Here is a 7,194-nt window from a genome sequence, read left to right on the forward strand (position 1 = left end):
TGGCTGTAGGTTTTAGAAAGCCTCCATTAGCTGTGCCACTTGAACCCAGTTTGAGAAGTTTTTGTGAGTGATTTTTTTTCCTCTAAAATACAGGGCGGTTTTTTGCTTTTATATGTTGTGAGACCGACGTTAATGTTAAACCATTTGTCCTATCAGTTTGTGGATTCGTCCTAGCAAGACCAGCAAAGGATAAATGCCAAGGTCACGTCTTTCTAGGTACTTTTAGATCAATACCATATACATAATTGAAGTAGGAAACCCAGCCTTGCTTGAGTACTGTACCATTTGGGGAGTAAAAGGTACCCTTACAGTCTTTGCCTAAGACCTTCCTGCTTGAAATAAGGGTCCCCATACAGCCAAAGGAGAGGAGTTTTGTTTCCTTTTAAGTAGGCACAATTGGGATAATTACAAAGCCAGCCTGTAGCGTCTCAGAGCCCTCTCTAGAGAGTCCTCTTTATAGAGGGTTCCGTGGTGATTCTGGCAAGAAGCATTAGTCATGGCTCTGTAATGGCTTCATGGCGCCTCAAAGGTTAAGGATAGTCTAGGTTTTTTTTTTTTTTGTGTGTGTGTGTGTGTGTGTGTGTGTGTGTGTGTTTTAAATCAGCAGGGAGGGTTATTAGCACTTCTACTTTGGAAATGTCTTACTGTTTTGGAGTTTTGGATAGGGTTCTCTTGATTTTATTTCCCTTGTTTTTACCTTTTTTTTTTTCCTTCACTTTTTCCCATTGTGTCGAATTGGTAGACAACGAGAGGAGGAAAAGTTTGGATATTCCTTCCAAGAGTTCATTTTCTTCCACTGACTACCCTCCTTACCCCATCTCAAGCTTAGGAGTTTTTATCTTTTACTGGGAATGAAAAACATGGTGAAGGTCACCAAACATTTATATGGTCATTACCTTTCTGGATTTGGTTGTAACAGAATTTCTTTTCCGCTTAAGAGGACGTGAAAGCCCCCGGTAGGGCGAGGACCTGACCTGCTGGTCGCAGAGCACACCCGGTGGTGCTCCCCTTCGCCTTCCTCCCCTCTAATGTCACCCGGGGGGGGGGGGGGGGGGGGGCGCTGAGGCGGGACTCCCCGGGCGCCCCCCACCCCAAGGGCGCGCAGGTAAAGGTGTGCACGCGGGGGCAAAACCGCCAGGGCGCGTGCGCCTCGGAACCGGCCTCCCGTCCGTCCGTCCAGCTGTCCGTCCGTCCACCTGGGCTTATTTCCCGAGGAGCCCTTGGTGGTGGCGGCTCCGCTGCCCCAGCTCGCGGGGGGCGGGGCGGGGTCCGGGCCGGCTGCCCGGAGGAGGGAAGCAGGGCCGCCAGGCCGAGCTCAGGCCCCGCGCCCGCGCCCGCGCCCGCGGGGGGCGCCCAGGGCTCCCCGAGACCTTGCAGCCGAGCGGGCGGCTTTGCCCTGCCCCCCAGGCCTTTGCAGCGCCCGCTCCGAGAAGCGCAGGCGCCTCTGCGGGGAGTGGCGGTGACCGGGTCGCGCCGTCCTTGCTGCGCCTCCGCCTCGTGCGGCCGCCCGAGCCCGAGTGTGTCCCTTTATAGGTGTCACGTTAACTGAAAGGCACTTTTTACCGAGAAAAGGGGCGTCCTTTTCCCCGCGGTCCCCGACTACAGCACGCGGCCCCCCGCCCAGCGCGCCCTCGGGCGCCCCCTGCCGGCTCGCCCCGCCCCAGCCGGGACCTGGAGACAGGACCTCCTGGCTGCGGTCGCGCAGCTGGGGCGGGCCCTGGGGTCGGGGCCTTCTGGCCTCCTCTGGGCTTTTTGGTCCCTTCTGTCGCCTCGTCCCAGTGTTCCCCTGCCTGGCCACGGATGACAACAGTGGGGGCTGCTTTCCGGGTGTCCGAACGGCCCTTTCCCTAATCATTGGCAGAATGAGACCTCTTAAAATTGTGTGTGATAAGGGGCCACCTAGAAGGAATTTCTTAGAGGAGAAAATCCCAAACCACCTGTAGGTTTTCAGTGGAAATGTATCCAGCTAGGGAAAAAACCATCAAGTTCATTATTAGTTTTTTGTTTTTTCTTCTTCAAAATTGTTGTACTTTTGTGAATGTTTTAATACATCTTTTTCAATTACTGAATTGTGTTGTATGCTCATTTTTAACCAAGTAGAAAAAGAGATAAAAGTGTTTACATTCATCCCACTCGGGTGGCACTGTCCTCCTCATTCTTCAGAAACACCACGCATTGCTGGCTTCAGGCCCTTTGCACCTGCCATCCCCTCTGCCCGGAGCACGCAGTGGGCACCTGTTAAGTCTCTGCTCAGAGGTCCCCCTCTGAGAGAGACCTGCCATATATAAAAGAGCAACCTCACCCCCTCCACTGGCTCTCCCAAGCCCCCTTAATCCCACTCTGTTCTTCTCTGTTTAACTGTTCTATCCCTCTGCCCATGTGCTTGTCTGTTTTTCCCTGTTGGAGTTAAGCACCAGACCTTTCTGTCTTGTTCACTGCTCCATCTTTAGCACACAGAATAGTACCTGGTACTTAGCAGGGGCTCAGCAGGTGTTGACTGGTTGAATGGTGGATGTAATTAATTCACCACATATATATTGGGAACTATCCTGTGCCAGGCAGTGTGCTAAGCATGAGGAAATAAATGAACAAGACAAAGCTCTTCAAGGACCTGCCACAGAGTCGGGGTAACAGGGGAATTAACAGTAATAGCTAATAGCTACTAAATCCTTGCTGTGTAGACACCTAACTCTGGGAAACAAGAGTTAGGTGTCTCCTACAAGGGGTAGTGGAAAGGGAGGTGGGCAGGAGGTTGGGGTGACTGGGTGATGGGCACTGAGGGGGGCACTTGGGATGAGCACTGGGTGTTAGACTAAATGTTGGCAAATTGAACTCCAACTAAAAAAATTTAAAATATAAAAAATAAATCAATCAATTAATCAATCCTTGCTGTGTGCCAGGCACTACATTTCTTCCTCTATAGCATTATGAGTGTAGGCTAGTTGTACTAATCTTAAACTCACTTTTAGAAAGACCGTGTCATGCTTAGAGTATATAACTCGCCAAAGGTCACTCAGCTAATAAGGTCCAGAGAGGCAAGGCTGGGTCTGGGGCTACTTGATCCCACTCCTTGTTCTTAAACACCATGCCCTGTGGCCTATCTCACCAAAAGAAATAAATTGAACTTCTTCCTTATTCAAATAAATGTGCTACATGCCTGTAAAAAGTTTCCTATGTTCTTCAGAGCTACATGGGGGTGAAGTGAGGGAGGTGGTTGTATAGATGGTAGAGACACAGGCCCAGGGGCCTTAACCTCGGTTTGGAAGACATTATGATGACAGTCTGTTGAGAGCTGTGTCAGAAATAATGTCTTACTAATAAGCAGTGATGTTTTCTAGTGCTTTATTAATTTTATGAATTATCATGGATGCACAAGCTCCTGGCTTGCATAACTTCATGCCTTCTTGAGTGGGAGAGGAGACATTAAGGCTGGCAGGACCGCCTGTGTATGTGGATCTCACATGAACCGTATCCCTCATGTGTGATGTGGCAAGAAGAGAGACACTTCCCCCAGGACACGAAGGCAGAGTACTGGGAAGTGACAGGTTTTCTGTGGTTCCTCTGGATTGGGAACTAAGTACCGGGGAGTTTCCTCCTGCTGGGGCTCTGGCTTCCAAGCTGCATGGGGAACATGCCAACCAAATACATACTCGTTACCTCTGAGGGCAGCCACAGCCCCAAGTGGGCTGGTTTGGCAGTATTGAAGAGGAAACCTCAGATATGTTCTTACCCCCTTAAAGCTGATCCTTCTGAGTGATTCCAGTGCTAACCAGGTTGGAAATAGGAACCAATGACTTATTCCTCCCACCTGCCTGTGACTGCTGAGGGAACATTCTCACAGAGGTGGAAGGTGGCATTTGTAGCGCTGGTGTAGGTGGTGTAAGTAACTGACCATCTGTTTTTATGACAGGTTCCCACACATACACATCTTCCTGTGTATTCAAGATATTTTAGAATGAATTTCAAACAGGCGTAAAAGAGAATAGTAAAATCCACTTCCACATATCTGTCCTCAGTGATAGCTTCATCCACTCCTTTCTTCTTTTTCCTCTTTTCTGAATCATTTTAAAACAAACCCCAAAACAGGTCAGTTCACCCCTACATTCTTTGATGGGCATCTTTTTAAAAATATGTACATTTTTCTTACATAACCATAATCTCTTGTCACATTTAACAGAAACTTTTTTTTTTTTAAGATTTAGGCTCAACCAACTGAGCCCCCCAGGGGCCCCTAACAGAAATATTAAAAAAAAAGTTTGTAAACAAATAATTCCTTGATTTTATCTAATACCTACTTCATACTCAAATTTCCCCTGGTCTCAAAACTGGCATTTTACAAATGGTTTCTTCAAATCAGGATCCAAACATGGCTCTAGTATAACGATGTCATGCCTATTTCAAAAAGAACCATAGTACTCAGCAGATTGCTTTCTCCCTCAGCATGGTGTCAGAGAAGCTTCCATGTGAGCACAGAGAGAAAGAACTAGGCCAAGACACCTGGGTGGCTTGGTCGGTTGGGTGTCTGGCCTTGGCTCTTGTCATGATCTTAGAGTCCTGGAATCGAGTACCACCTTGGGCTCCCTGCTCAGCGGGAAGCCTGCTTCTCCCTCTCCTGTGCTCTCTCTCTCCCTCTTCACTCTCTCAAATAAATAAATAAAATCTTAAAAAAAAAAAAGAGAGAGAGAGAACTGGGCTGCGAGCCATTAACACCCAGTGGGCCTCCTCTTGGACAGATGCACCATATTTTAAACCATTTCTGACTTCCTGGGTTTTTGTTTCTAGTTGTCTTGTGTTTGTCCCTCCCAAGTGGTACTGTAATTGTCACTTGTGCTTATGAACTGTTAAGGAAAAAAGGCAAATATACATTATCTGCAACTACGGGGAAGCAGCGCAGGATGGGACGAGTCCTCTGGCCCCTTGGAAACGGGATCTGAGGGGGACAGTGGCAGCTGCTAAACTCGCTTCCCCCATCACGTCCTTCCGAGAGCCTTCAGGGCTGGCAGCCTGGCCGCAGAGCATGGGGGAGTGGGGTACAGAAGGCAGGCGGGAGCTCTAGCACCTGCAGGGGCCCGGCTGTGTTTACAGGGAAGGAAACCCAAACCTTTCAAGCGGCGGGGTCCCAGAGGAGCCGCTGCTTCCAGCTTCCGTTTCCCTCTGCAAACAGGATGTTGAAACTATTGTCCTTTCTTGGCTCAGGCTTGGGTTTGATTGTCCCTCCACGGCCCCTTCCCTGACCGGCCTGGGGGCTCCCAAGCACCGGGAAGGGCTGGAGGGCTGGGCTCTTTTTTTTTTTTTTTTCTTACCTCCACCGTTGGAAGAGGAAGTCTGGCAGGTTTACTCTTCCCGTTTTGCTTTCGAGCCCTGCCCTCCGGCGCGGTGGCTGACACATTTGGAGTCCCCTCTGCCCCCCTGTGCCCAGATCTGCGGAGGGAGTGGGCGACAGGGCAAAGCCCAGGCCAGCTGGCCGAAGCCCTGAGGCTTGCCTTGCCCTGCTGCGGACTCCGAGGACGCTGAGCTTTGAATCTAGACCCATTCTTGGTTCTTTCTCCGGCTTTGAATAGGGTTATTTTTTTAATTACAGAGTTTCTTTCAATGAGATAAAAAAGAAACATAAATGTTTAATTTATTTTGTAGGGAATCTCTTAAAATGTACAACAGACCCAGAGGAATGTGGAACATTGCGCAAAAAAGAAAATCAAAAAAACCAAACCAAAACCCCCTGCCCTTGCTCTTGCGGGCCGGCCCCAGCAGAAGCCCCGGAACCCAGAGGGTTTGTTGATAACGTGTCCAGACGCCCCCATTTGAGTAAAAGCCCGGCCTTTTCTACGTGGAAGCCATTCCTTTTTTTTTTTTTTTAATAATAAATTTATTTTTTATTGGTGTTCAATTTACCAACATACAGAATAACACCCAGTGCTCATCCCGTTAAGTGCCCCCCTCAGTGCCCGTCACCCAGTCACCCCCACCCCCGCCCACCTCCCCTTCCACCACCCCTAGTTCCTGGAAGCCATTCCTGAAGGCAGTTGCTCTGCCAGAGGGAGGAGTATTTTGGAAAAGCTTGCTCCTGGATTTTGGTCCCAGAGGATGTCTGCGGGCCACCCCGCACTGAGTCCCCAGGCAGGAGCGCGCAGAGGGCGCAATGAATCGCTCTAACGCGGGACACCGCGGGACACCCCAGGACACGCAGGCCTCGGAGACCGAGGCTGGGCTAACGACTTCATGTTGGCTACGTGAGGTTGAGCAAGAGACCAGAAAGCCCCCCCGAGGGGAGGGGGGGAAGGGAACAGGAAGAGAGCTCATACCTGGCTGGAAAGAACTGGCCGCCTTCCCCGTCCTCTCCAAAACATACCATGGGAGAAAGTGCAAGATTTGGGTTCCTGTTGTACATTTTGTCTATTTCAATTCATTTCAAGCTTTTCAATCCTAGGATTCTCCCAGGGTTACCTGCGTGCCTCCTCCTCCTCCTCCAGGTCAGCAGGCGCGCATTGAAGTCACCGCAAATGCAGTCCCTGTGCTTCTGACAGGGAGGGATGGAAGTAGAAAGCAGTCTCGCCAGTGAATGACCTGGGCCTTAGACTAACACCAGATCTGCTGTCAAGCACTAGCTTGGCATCCTGGACTTGCAATAATTAGAGAAATACATTCTTTAAAAAAAAAAAAAAAAAAGATTTTACTTATTTGAGAGAGAAAGAGCACGCTTGAGAGAGCAGAAGGAGAGGGAGAAGCAGGCCCCCCACTGAGCAGAGAGCTTGATGCAGAACTTGATCCCAGGAAGTTGATCTCAGGAAGTGGGACTTGATCCCAGGACCCTGGGATCATGACCTGAGCTGAAGGCAGAGGCTTAACTAACTGAGCTACCCAGGCACCTGGGAGAAATACATTGATAAGAGGTCTATCCTATCCAGCATGATACATTTTCTCTTAATATGTTAATACCTCCCCTCTGATCCATGCTGGTATTATTCTTTGCTATAGAAATGTCCCAATTCAACTTTCAGTGGTTCTGCTTTGGCATGTTAAGGTTAATGAAGTTATTGCACTGTCCCATATGGAAGTTATTGCACTGTCCCACAGGTAGTAAATGGCCACATACAGCCATTTACATTTAAATTTGAAATTAAGTAGAATTTAAAATTCAGATCCTCAGTCACACTAACCACATTTTTTTTTAAAGATTTTATTTTATTTATTTAT

The sequence above is a fragment of the Vulpes vulpes genome, chromosome 13, assembly GCF_048418805.1.
Source record: "Vulpes vulpes isolate BD-2025 chromosome 13, VulVul3, whole genome shotgun sequence".
In the NCBI taxonomy this organism is placed as follows: Eukaryota; Metazoa; Chordata; class Mammalia; order Carnivora; family Canidae; genus Vulpes; species Vulpes vulpes.